The sequence below is a fragment of the Neocloeon triangulifer genome, unplaced genomic scaffold (genome assembly GCF_031216515.1).
Source record: "Neocloeon triangulifer isolate White Clay Creek 2 clone unplaced genomic scaffold, ASM3121651v1 ptg000014l, whole genome shotgun sequence".
Lineage (NCBI taxonomy): Eukaryota > Metazoa > Arthropoda > Insecta > Ephemeroptera > Baetidae > Neocloeon > Neocloeon triangulifer.
The window spans coordinates 22075217-22088556 of NW_026775556.1; the positions used below are offsets into that span (position 1 = coordinate 22075217).

Consider the following 13340-nt stretch of genomic DNA (forward strand, 5'->3'; position numbering starts at 1 on the left):
CTTTTGATACGCACGACGAGCACACCCTCTCATCTCTTTTTTTTATTTCAACAACGGCGTGTGACTCTCGGCTTCAATTGACATATAACGGGGGTGCCTGCTTTTTCGCTGCTTTCGGGAGAAACTCTCCGCGGAAAAAACACACACACGGCTATAATAAGGGGCGCATTTCTCTGATGATTCAGCCGAGCACGCCAGGTCGCCGCCAGAGATGATGATGAAAAAATGTCTGCGAGAGGCATTTTCCCCACTTTTTATGTACGCGCAGGCGAGAAAAGGAGCGAGCAGAGTCATTTATATTCAAATTTATCAAGTCGGTGAGGCTGCGCGAAAAATATATACCAAGGGTTGCCGCGCGGTGATCTCTCACGTGTGCACATTAAAATATTCAGAATCGCGTGTGTTTGCCAAGGAAGGGTGTCCACTTTGCCGTTACAAACTGGAGGAAAGCGTTTCTTTTTTTTATCGCGAGCAAAAAATATGCCAGCGAGGAAAACAGAACTGGATATTTTATGGAACGGTACACAAATCTAAATCATCTCCAACAGAGAGAAAAGTTTGTTTTTTGCCGAAAATATGCCTTTGGAAACGAGAGATGGCACATTGTGTAAATAAATGTAGAGAGATAAATTTATAGCGCTTCACTGACAAATTTTTTGTTGATCACATACACGCGAGGGCTATTCAAACTCGGATTACATGCAGGCTCTTCAATTAAAAACGCAAATTATTCTGTTGCGTCGAATATAATTAGACTGGTGAAAAAAGTCCTTTTTGGTTTTGTGTTTAATGCATAATTTGTGTCGACAACGGATTTTCGCAAATTTTTCAATCTCATTCAATGTAACAAAAATGTTCAAATTATTTGTTTGTTTTTCTCATCATAATTGTAAATTTTTTACTCATAGCAGTGATTGTAAAACTTATTTTTGAGAAGCAAAAATTCACAGTTGAAACTAATTTCCTCTTAAATTATAAAAAATTAATTAGTAAAATTTAAATTTATATTTAATAAAAATCGTGAATTTTCCCCATACCGTAAATTCAATTGAAAAAATATCTCATATAAAAAGCTTCTGGAATTTATATTATTAGTAACTACTTTTATGTTAAAATCAAATTTGATATTTTTACGAATTTTACCTGTCTATGTACAGTAAAAATAATTACTATCTAGTATTTATAACATGCATTTTATTATGAACTTTGTTTTATATTTTCAGCAGAATAAAATTTAGCTTCTGTCTGAAAATCGTGTAGTGTTTGCAGTCAAATTACAATTAAATTTAAGAAGAAATCTCAATTCTATGAAATTTGTCTAATTTTTAGAATATCTTAATTCTGAATATCCCTCGCAAATTATGAAAAACATTTGAACAGTCGTTTTCCACTTTGACAAACAAAAATTGTTTATTCGCCGCGGCGACGAAGTTCACGCAGACGTGAAATAATTGCAAATAGAGCGAGTTTCTTCTCACTTTCGCAGGCGGAGAGATAAAGCCGCGTGAGCGTGTATGTCATCATATTTCACAATTGAATATTTCATAAAGCGGCTCTGCAAAAGTCGTAAGGCCAAGAAGTTTTGGAAATGGAAAAATTTTATTACGGCCAGCCCGATGCACATAAGTGTATCAAATAACACCCGCGCGGCCCAGGAGGATTGCCAACTTTGTTCAGGGGGCTTTGTTGTAAAAGTTTCATCTCGCTCGGGCATGCACGGCCGTTATTGTGCGCACCTCAAGCTGCTTTGCATGATGAAAACTGGCCCGAAAGGGTTGCACGTGTTAAATTTTATAGGTTCGGGGTTTACGAGTGGACGCACGGGCCGCCGCCGCCGCCGTCTTGAGCGTGTTGGTCACTATTTATTAAGGTGTCGTGTATAATGAAAGAGCAGCGGCGATGGGCAGCTCGCTTGATTTCTGCACTAAAACTTTTACGGTATCTCAAGATTAAACACGTATAGGGCATAAATGGTCTAAATGTGGCCTCGTTTCAGATAGGGGTTGTGTCTGGTGAGCAGCGCGATGTTTCAAAATTGCCTTTTTATACCGCTTCTGATTGCATCTTTAATGATTGATGGTCTTTGTTTCAGATCAGGGATTTATACACGCCGCAGAGAAACGACTTTTGGACATCAAAAAGGTAAGATAAAAGTAATTATTTCTAATTGGGTCGCATGCATGATAAATCCCAGAGCTATTGTTTTTGAGAGTGGGGAAAATAGAGGGTTTCTTGAACGTAAAATCAGAGAAACTTGTCAGATTAACAGTCATTCCAAATTTTAAATTATTAAAATTTAATTTATAGAAGTTTTAAATTTTCATCATATAAATATTTTTCTTTCTTCTTTTTTTAGTATAATTTAAAAATATGCTATTTATTTATTATAAATGTGTATTTTTTTAAGTTTTTTGGTTGCAAATTTTTAATCAGTTTTGATATCCTATTTGCATTGAAATTGTTTTAAATTGACAATAATATTGTATATAAATAGTCTGTTAACTGTAATAAATAATTTTAAGATGTAAATTGTAAAATTTATTGGTAGTTCAAAGCTTAGCTCTTCAGTTTATTATTAAGTGTGAAGGATTCTTTAATGCATATTTATATAAACTGATATTTTAAGGGATGTTTCATGTTTTGATGAAAACATTGGTTAGAAGAAAATAAGTTGCCAATTCCCAGAGCCTGAGGAACTATTTATTATCAGGAAATGAAAGAAGTGCGCACTAAAATCTGAAATCGTGAAACGATGTTTTGGGTCAGCTCATATTTTTAATTTGATTTGCACACTTTTCAATGATTCACTGCAAGAAGGAATTTTAGTGTGACTCAAAGAAAATAAATAAATCCTCTTTTTATGCAATCATTTTAAATTCTACCACGATTCTTTATTTTTAAATTAAAAGAGATTGAAAGATTATTCGAGTAATTGATGAATCATAGCTTTCTAAACAACTGGTTCTATTCTTGATTTAAAAAAAAAAATAATAATAATCTATAGCTCTTTAATTAAATAAAGCGAAATAAAGTTTATAGTATAAAATTTATTCAATCGACCTTTAGCTTTGATGTATCAAACATTTTCAAATTTGAACACTCTAGAAATTCATAATTAAAACAATTCCACCGTTTTGTGCCACAAGTTGAACTGAACTGTGTACATAATTATCACAAATATGTACCCTTTGTATACATCAATTCATATTTTGTGTCAAAACCCCAAAAGCGAAAACTTCTGACAACAACTTGATTCAAAAGCTCCTGCGAATTTCATATATGTCGGTCCCGCCCACCAAGTAGTTTGACTGCTTCAATACATACTTGTGTGTGTACATAAATGTTTAATATAAAGTGTAATATCTGGCTGGCGGGATGGAAGTTGTCCCTGTGCGGCACCCTCGCTGTTTATCTCCGCAGCAGTCGCACATTAACCTACTCACTCGACCGTCGTTCTTGTTCCGCCGAGTTGTGCAAGCGAGGGGTGAATTTGAGCGGACCGGTGTGGGCGCCTAGAGTGATCCTTGCCTGCTGCAACGTCGAGATGTCGAATTCATGTGTGTGTGTGTGTATTTCTAGCGCTGCCACTCGACGATAATTCGGCGCGCAGGTAAATTCCGAATCCGGCGGCATTCACGGAAACGTAACTTTGCATAACGCGATTATTAAATGAAAGGGTGCTCTAGGGCGAATTTATACCTGCCATTCGGCGTGCGTTCGAATTCCTGAAAACTAATTTCGCACTGCCGTAACATTCACATGCGCCCCCGAGAGTAGCCAAGTTTGAATTACACTGCGCAGTTCAAGAAATATACGACTTAATTTCATTGGAAAGTTTCGCCAGAAATATGCGTTTGCTGAAGGTGATGGAATTTTCTTTGTCGAATTGAATAACTCACGGCTTCGCTTGCTTGAGCCAAAACATATTGATTTGGAAAAGAAAATTATTGGAATCAGAAATTGTTCCCGAAGTAAGTTAAAATGACAGGATTTATCGAGAGAGACAATTTTGAGCTGTTTTCACAAACAAATATTCTCTAATTAATAGTAATAATATCAAAATTGTTCTATTAGACGCTAAATTGTAGGGGGAAACCGTTGTCATTTTTAAGTAATTTCTGAAATCGAGATACAAATCTGGTATAAAAAGGATTTTCAAATTAAGATAAAATTAAAATTTATCCCCTGGTTTTCTGGGTTCGTTTATAATTTATATTTTTATTAATAATTTCTCAAGAGGATAAGAAGCTTAAGTTAATCTTAAATTGGGAAGGATTTTTACTCTATTTTTGCAATAAAAATCTACTTAAAGTATTGCAACGTTTTCTCCTTATATATAAAGGAAGGACAAATTTCTTGCTAACGTTCCCTTAATTTAAACACATACAACGTAAAAAATAATCTGATAATGTACCGAATTGAGCAAAAAAATCAGTTAAAGTGAGTGAAATTAAAATTTCAATTAATTCCTCGTCCTTCCTTAAAGATATAATCTCATAAGAAATTTACTTTACCGTATATTTTAATTTTAGCAAATTAGAATCTTTCATTAAAACCGACACACTTTGAAGAAATCTTACAAAAATCCAATTTAATCACGTCTTTTGCCTTTTTGTCTCGACCCAGCAGCCTTTAAGACGTACTATAATGTACTTGCATTCACATTTTCCTATAGTTTCTTCATAAAAAAAACTTGCGTCGTTGGACTGCACACTTTCAAGATTTCCCTTTTGCGTCTGGAAATTGAGAAATCATATAAAAATATGATTTTCCTGTAGGTAGAAAATTGGGTATGGTGAGACGGCGCTCGCGATATTTACGAGCGCGTAATGGCGCAAAGGTGAGGGGTGATTCGAGGGCAGGACGAGACATTATGCACACCTTATCAAACCTCATTACGACGAGGGGCGTGTCGACGCGGGCCCTCGGAAATTGCCCTGTTGGTATTTAGCGGGAAAAAGTCACGAGGGCTAAACATCCCCCGTATAATGCGCGCCAATTTCGCGTCAGCCATCGCTGCTGCCGGTGATTTCGAGGGTGAACGGAAAATCGCCTCTGGCTAAAACTCTCTGAATGAAAACAAAAATGAAATTAATGGACCTTTTTCGCCTAAAAACATTTAAATAAACCAGTATTAATTTCAAATTTAAATAAACAATAATAATATAAAATCCTATAATTTTTTATTTTTTTTCTTATAAGACAAAACTAATGTTTAGGCTCCAATTTTATTTTTAAATTAAAATACCTAATTGTGAGAGAAATTTCTTGTTTTCAATTCCATCGAAATAAAATATCACAAAAGAACTTTCTAATATTTGAATTTTTTTCAATTATGACATTATTCCTGAAACCATTCGAATCTGTTCCAAAAGGGTAATTTTACAAAAGGTCTGGTTTATTTTGGGTGTGGATGGAAAAAGAATCAATTTTTATTATTTGAATTAGGGTGGTTAGGGAGGGGCGTGGAATCCAATCGTCAGTGCGATGGTCATTCTGAGTTTTAAAAAGCAATTGACTTTTGTTCAAATTGCAATCAGCGGATCATGACTGCCTAATGCATTTTATTTTACCACGTTATTTTATCGAGTGTGACAGCCGTGTGTGATGGGGCCGCTTAATAGATTTGAACTGGGTATATTTTTTTTTTTACGGAGCGCGCCAGATTGAATCGAACGTGCTCCGTCACGACGGCGGCAATCGCGAACGCGCAGATAATGCGCAAAAAAGTAATTGTCATTTTCAGCAGCGCAGTCACTCGCCCGCTTTGACGGCGGCAACAATAAAAACACGCTGAAAAAACGCGCCGCGCCATCAGCCAGCCGTCATTGACTGCGAGTGAGAGAGAGAGAAAGAGAGAACGAACCGAAAGCCAAAATATTATTTTTAATCGCATTAAAATGTCAGAGTTAAATACCTGACATTGCACTCCGTCCGCTCTCCGATCGAAATACAATAAAAAAAGGCAGGAGCCTCGTCAGCGCTATTTTTGAACTTGCGGATGCTCCGTTTATTGATCCGAGTTGCAAAATTTAAAAGGGCCTTTGCAGAAAAATGATTTTATTGAAAACAACACAAAATTTCTCTCAACAAAAGTATTTAAACTTTTGGGAAAGGATTTATTTGTTGGTTTCAATGACTATAATTTGTTTATTTGATGGAATTTAAACTATTAATTTTAGCATCAAAGATTACAATTCTTGTGATGGTAAAAGTTCAACCTTCATTGGTCCTCAGGAATTTGAATGTTTCTTTCGCAATTTCAAAGACAGTGATTAAATTAAGTCTACTTTTTAATCTAACAATATAAATCATTATTGGGGAAGACCTTTAATTACTGTAAAAACTAAAAAATTTAAAAAGGACTCTGATTTTGGAACATTGGAAACAAGAAATCTATAACGAAAAGTGCAATTAGAAATAAGTGAGCAACTTACCAATATTTTCATAGAAATTTTGAATAAACAAAGCTGTTGATGCTTTTGTGCTTTACGGAAAAAAACCTTTAAAACGCGATCACAATCTGAGTGGAAACCTTTATGTATATTTTACATTTATTCAAATTGTTATTCTCAAACTTTTGAATGTCCATTTTTTGCCTAATGTTCAGTTTTTACATTGAAATTTTGAAAATAAAAATAAAAACATTTCTTTTTCCTTTTCATTTTTTTCACCGGTAAAAAGTGAAATATGAATAATCTCCTCAAAGGCGGAAACAGTTTACATATCAAAATTTTTATGTTTTTGAGATTATTCCAGAGTATATTGAAAGCCTGTCCATTTGGCAGAAGTGAATTTTTTTAATTCACCCGGAAAACCAGACATTTATGAAGAGAAAATCTCTCTCTATTTTGAAACGAATTCAACACTTTTTCCGGCTGTCCAACTCAAGAGATTTTTTCTTTTCCCACAAAAAAATAAGCCCGACGGAAGTGGTCCTTGGGAGTTAAATAAAATCCCGTCGGTGAATTTTTTCGCGTCCTTTGCTTCTTTCTGCCGGGCAGGCACCCACTTTGAACCGACACATAAATAACCTGGGCCCGAGTGCTGGACCGTCCACGTATGTGTATGTTGAATTAAATTGAGCGGAATTTGGCTCTAGCTTTGTCGCTCGCTCGGTCCGTCCGGCCGAGCGACCCTTGCTCTGCAACATTAGCCAGCGCAATAAAATTGAATGTTTTATTTAAAAAATAAATCCACTCGTGCAAATTGCTCTCGGTGGAAATAATGACCCGCGTGACGGAACAAGCACCGCGTTTTAGCCACAACCATTTTCACTTTATTCTTTTTTCGGAAAATAATCGAGAGTGCCGCTCTATTGATTTCTGCACGTACAAAAACACGCATTCCTCATGTGTCCGTTCGAAATATTGCAAGTCGGTGAAAGGCAAAAATGATTTACGCCTGTTTGCCAAAGTTTGCGCCGCGAGAATTCCTCTTCTTCCTTTTCTCTTTTTCCCTGCTCGGCTGCAGCCACCGGACCCATTTGTATCGGAGATGTATTAGCAGTGGGTGCTTTTTTTTCTACTACTTTTACTCTCCGGCATTGGAATGCAGAAGTCGATGCCCACGACATTACATGTTTGGTCGGCTGGGTTTGTTTGAGTGCACTGCTGGCAGTTAATATTGCCTTCAGGAGACGTGTAGGTACCTTTTCGAGAACGTCGCCGCTGCTTTTTCTGCGTGATTAGAGCGAAAGCAGAGAGAGGGATCGGGAGAGAAAGACTTACCACCGGGAAAAGTCGCTGGAAAATCGACCGAGCGATGAAAATATCTTTCTTTTCGTCTCTCTTTTTTTTTTTTTTTTTTTTAATATTTCGCCTTTATTGGGGAAAAGAAAAGGAGCGTATTGCGTGGGGACCGTGGAATTTTTAATTTTGCCGTGTTTGCTTCAATTTTTATTATTCCTTCTCAATGTCGCTTTTGTAAACAATGAAGTCGTCCCTCATTCGAAAGAAAATTGGAGTTGCTAGAATTAATTTCTTCTTGGCTACAATAAGTCTCATTTGTCAAAATAATATGGACCAAACATGTATCATTTAGTTTTTTTTAGTATAAATTCAAAATAATAAGCAATAAAATTTATTTTTGGCCAATTTTTTATTATTATATAACAATGAAAATGAATATATTTTATTAATTTTATATATATTTTTTAAAATGATTATTAATGAACTTTCTTTAAAGGACCAGGAGCACTTTATTTAAAAATTAATTTTCTCTTGTGTTTGTTAAATTTACACATAAACCGCGTGCCATATCAATTTTATCATTGATGTTTTAGAAAATAAATTTAAGAAAAATGAGAAATAGATGTTGATATGATATCATAAAGTTGAAATTCAGAATTAAGATAGCGATTGCACTCATTATCAAATAGACATTCATGGATAAAGAAAAGAAAACGCGGTTTTTGCTCCTTGATTGTTAACGCAGTTCCATTTTTACACGCAAAGAACATTTTTTATTATCAAGGAATCAGTTGTTCCTATTCTTATTCACTCTATAGGAAGTCTTTAAATAATTCAAGAAGGTCACTTTTTAGAGGAAAAGTCCTTTAAATCTAAATTTGATTAAATAAGAAATATTTTTTAATCGGAATCACACAATTCTAAAAGATACGTTGAAGCTAGTTTGGAGCTAAAAATTCAAACAGTCTTTTGGCCAGCCTATTATGATTTTTGAAGATCGGCTCTAAGTTTCCCTCCGAGCACATTAAAATTAATAATTCAACAATTTCTAGAAACACGAAAATTGTAATTTTTAATGTTTTAAACAAACTAACAACATGTGGCATGAAAAGCAGCATAATTATGTGACACCATAATACATAATTTCCAACAACTTGACACGGAGTCGTTTTCAAAACAAATTATCTCTCTGCACAGTCGCGTGCACTTTGCATGTTTAAATCCATTAAGAGACGCCGTGGAGGCTCGAAATCGTAATTGACGCGCCAGCTCTTGCCTTTCTCTCTCCTGCAAACACACCATATGCATAAGTCAAAAGACGCTTTTTGCTGCTATCGCTCTCCGCATTAAGCACACCCGCCCGCATCTAATCACTCAAGTTGGCTGCCAAAGTGGGTGCAATTTGCGCACACGCCCCTGTCGAAAGCAGCGCGAATTCGCGAGGAAATTGGATCTCGCGCGCGCGACGCCGATTACTCGCAGCGACATTCCGCACGCCTAAACACGGCGCAGCGTTTTCCCTCAGGGTTTGACCAATGAGCAGGCTTATTCGGCATTAAGGGCTGTGGTGACGTGATTGGTGGTAACGAGAGAGCGAGAGTGCGTCAGGAGTCCGGAGGCCCCCATTAAGCAGCTCTCGGGCCATGCCAGTTTATTCTTCGCCCGATTTAACAACACCAGCAGCGGCACTCGGGGATGAAAAATATCATGGCGCATACAAACGGGGGTAGATGAAGCGCCGATTAGTTCAACATAGCATAATAATACCCCTGCCGTATCATCCGAGGGAGAGTAGCATGTGTGCGCTGATGCACTCTCTGGCTGGCTTTTTCGATATTATAGCCCCGGCTCTAAATTTTCTCTCTCCGACGTGTATACATAAATTTGTATTTGTGCAAAGTAGCTCGGCACGTGGCCGCCGAATTAAATTTTAATTGCGTTTACAAGCGCAGAAAAACAAAAAAAACTCAGTTTTCCCCTTTGCTATTTTTTGATTGACGACACGAGCGGCTGCTTTTGTTGCTGCGGCACGTGGGCTCTGCTCTCCTATGGGAAAATGTCATCCGCCGCCGGGGCGAATATTTTCCACTTGATTTATTCATCGGACTCGTCTCTCTTCTTTTCTTTGTCGGCCTCTTTTATTCGCAGTCGCGAAGGTAGAGCGGAACGTCTTTTCTGAATGTGTATTTTTCATATATGTATGAAAAACAGAGACGTGAAATGACTTCATAATGCTTCACACCCGTCTGGCAGAGATGTATTTTCTTTTGAGCAAAGGTGATTTGTGGGTGACATTTCAAAAGCATCTCGACGTCGTAATTTATATTTTTGGTGACAAACGTTTTTGTGTATAAATGAGGTTTTCAGCATTGAATTAAATTAAATCTAATTAAGATCACTACATTATTTTCAGAAAAAACGTGGAGCGAAGTAATTTCAGCTGTAAAACATAATTGATTGGAAATAAATAACAATAATTTTCACATGGGAAAATAATTAAATGAATATCTTTTAAAAAAGCAAGTGAATTTGACAATTTTATTTTTATTTTAAATAATTTTCTCAAAATTAATAAAAAACTTTAAGTGGCTAGTTGCTTAAGTAATTAAAGGAGATTGCTCAATTAATTGCAATAATTAAGAAATCGATTTAGTAACCATCAGCGTTCAAATTATGTCAAAATATTTTTAATTTTATATTGGTTTTTTTAAGGAAGAAGTTTGTCAGGCTTAATTTTCCCGAGCCGATTAGATACACTTACTAAAGAACACCTGGTATAAAGAAGCAAATTGAGAAAACCGTCAGATGCAGTTTACGCCGCAGTTTAACGACTCTTGGATCGAAAGTTAAAGTATGCAATACGCGCATCAAGCGCGTCCAACAGGCTGCCGATATCTCTCGCGTTCTTTTCGCCTACCTACTCGTTCTTCAAAGATAAGCTTTCTTCTGCATTGAACGCAAAACATGCAAAGCCTTATTACTCGCAGCCGAAGGGATTCTTTCACTCAAATTCAATTCACGAGCAGCAAACCGAATCATCTGCGAAAATGATCTATAAAACTTATCAGCAGTTTCGCAACAAAAACTAGCTCCGCGGTGGTTTTGCTGAGAAGGAGATAAAGGTGCACTTTGCAGCGGATGAAAGAAGAAAAAAAATAAGCAAAAACGCTGGAAGAGATACGTTCTATTCTCGTGCCAAAGGTGATAGAGAGAGATATACCTGTGCGGCAAAAAGTTATCCGAATCTGAAATATAAGCTCTCTCTGGCCCGAGCCACTCTCCGCTCCCGGTATATTTTATTACATACAATAAGTCGCCTTCACCATATAATACATTATACGCTGGGCCGAGAGAGAGAGAGATAGAAAGATATATATTTATTCAGTGGCGATGGCTTTGAGACGTGTGCCGAAGAGCAGCCTCTCCTGCAGAGATTGGAATATGAATTTATGAACGACAACTTTATCATACATACATTATTTTGAGCAAACACCATCTGATCCTCGTCGCCGTGCTTTATCTCGAAGAGCGAACCGACTGAGCCCATAAATTTCTATTCATATTCGAAATAAATTTAAAACCCGGCTGAGAGCAGGCATCGGTCAGGCCGAGGACAGGCACTTTCAAATTGCGCCCGCATGCGTAAATGTGAGTCATACACATAAATAAATTGGTAATTTCATTTATTCTTTTAGAAAAATTTGGAGAGAATGTAAAAAAGCTATAAAATTTTAAACTACATTTTCATTAATGAGGATGATAGTAAAAATTGTCTCACTTTTGTCAGCTTTTTATTTCTCATCCTGAAATTAAATATATTATTTTATTCGGTTGCTTATGCCGGTTCATTGAAACTCATTAATTGAATTTGATAATTTTTTTCTACAAAATTAAAAAAAAATTATCATTTGCTAACTTTGTTTAAAACTCAATCAAACTTTCTTTCATAAATAATATATTTTTTTATAATCTAGTTTTTTTTATCTTGACACAGATTTGAAACTTTAATTTAAACGATTCAGTCTGTCCACCGACAAAAACGTTTCACTTCACATCTAGTTCTCATAATAAATCTGTCCGCCCATTTCATCTTGAAAAATGCGACGTGCTTATGCTCTGGTGCTCATTTTAATTTCGCCATTTAGCACCGCGCCGTGTCCACGTTAATGATATTCATTCTTCTCTCCTCACCAACTTAAATTGCCCAGCGTGCAGCCATATCACGAGCGCATAAAGGTGTTAAAGAAGCGTATAAATGTGTTGCCTGCTCGCCCCACATCATTATCTACGCGTCTAATCAGCCAAAATTGTATATTTCTCATGCCCGAAGCTACACTTTAAAGCGCTCGTATGGTTTTAATTAACCAACTCGGACTGGCTTTCTCTCTCTTTAAAACAGAGAACGTTTTTTTCTGGACTTGCAAAACTTATAAGGCAATAAAAACTTTCCACCTTGATGTTGAAGAAGAAGAGATGCTCTTTAAGTTGGATAATAAATACACCTACAAGAAGTAGAGATGTTTTATTTTTAGGACTTGTGTGATACAAGTTGGAGATAAAATCATTTTGAAAGTTTTTCTCTCTCCTTCAGTCTTGTCAGGAGGATTTTTTTCCTCAAAGATATATCATTTCGCGACTAATTCTGCTAATGGCATCGCATTCGCTGCCGACTTGAAATGAGGAAAATGAGTGCCTGGAGGGCTGGTCTTTCAGCGCGTGCGGAGATGAGAGCAAAATCAAAAGAGGCGCAATATTATCTCTCTTCTCTTTCAGGTGTGAAGATCGGCTTCAAGTGTAATCCTTTAATATTATATTCGAAATTGGCATTTCGTCGAGTGCTAATCAACGCTGAAGAAGGCTCCAGGTTCCGAAAATAACTTCTCTTGAAATTATTAATGATCCTTATAAGGAAATATACTCTTAATCCGATTATACATGCAGTCGATCATCATCTCTGATTGCGAGTATCATTAGGAAACCTGATGAATAGTTTATTTTTGGCCAAAATTGTTATCAACCCAATTATAATTTTTCCTCAATCTGGAATTTTTTTAAAGAACAGTAAAATATCTATATCAGATTTTAATTTTTTTTTATAGAATTCGTGAAAAAAAGGGTCAATTGACCTTCAATTGGATTTATAGAAATCCGCGTTAAATTATTTGAAAAACGTATTTGACTAGAAATTTTCTTTTAAATTTTCTAAAGCTTAAACAAAAAGATATTTAAATACTTATTAAAAGCCAATTTTGAAGTCATGACTCGTTTAAAAAAATGATTATAAAATTTAAAACTTAGTTCTGAAATTATTATTCATTGCAAATTTTATAAGTTTGAACTTTTGAGTGCAGAAGTATTGCAAGATAATTATTTTTCTCCGTCAAGATTTCACCAATTTTAAATTTAACTTTCGGATTCTCTATTGGTAAAGCTGCACGGTTAAATGAAGTCAAGAAATGAATGAAACTTTTCAAATCCGCTGCCTTAGAAGGTGTGTATTGATTTCTCTCCTGGTCGTCTCGATGCATTCAGCCAAAACCGCTCGCTCAGCAGCACTTTGCTCTACTCTCATACATAAATGAGCGCAAGATCGTAATTAATGCAGAACTTTTCGAATTTCAATAATGCACCCGCCGTCGTTATTATTAC

The 13340-nt window shown here is 36.1% G+C and overlaps 1 protein-coding gene across 1 annotated transcript in view; it reads left to right on the forward strand.

Moving 5' to 3' along the window:
• The window catches only part of LOC132201006 (connectin-like), a 154058-nt gene that overhangs the window by 99528 nt on the left and 41190 nt on the right, over positions 1-13340 (forward strand). The window contains exon 4 of the mRNA XM_059626859.1: positions 2093-2142. The gene's annotated coding sequence lies outside the window, so the exon portion shown is untranslated. The remainder of the gene's footprint in view (positions 1-2092; positions 2143-13340) is intronic.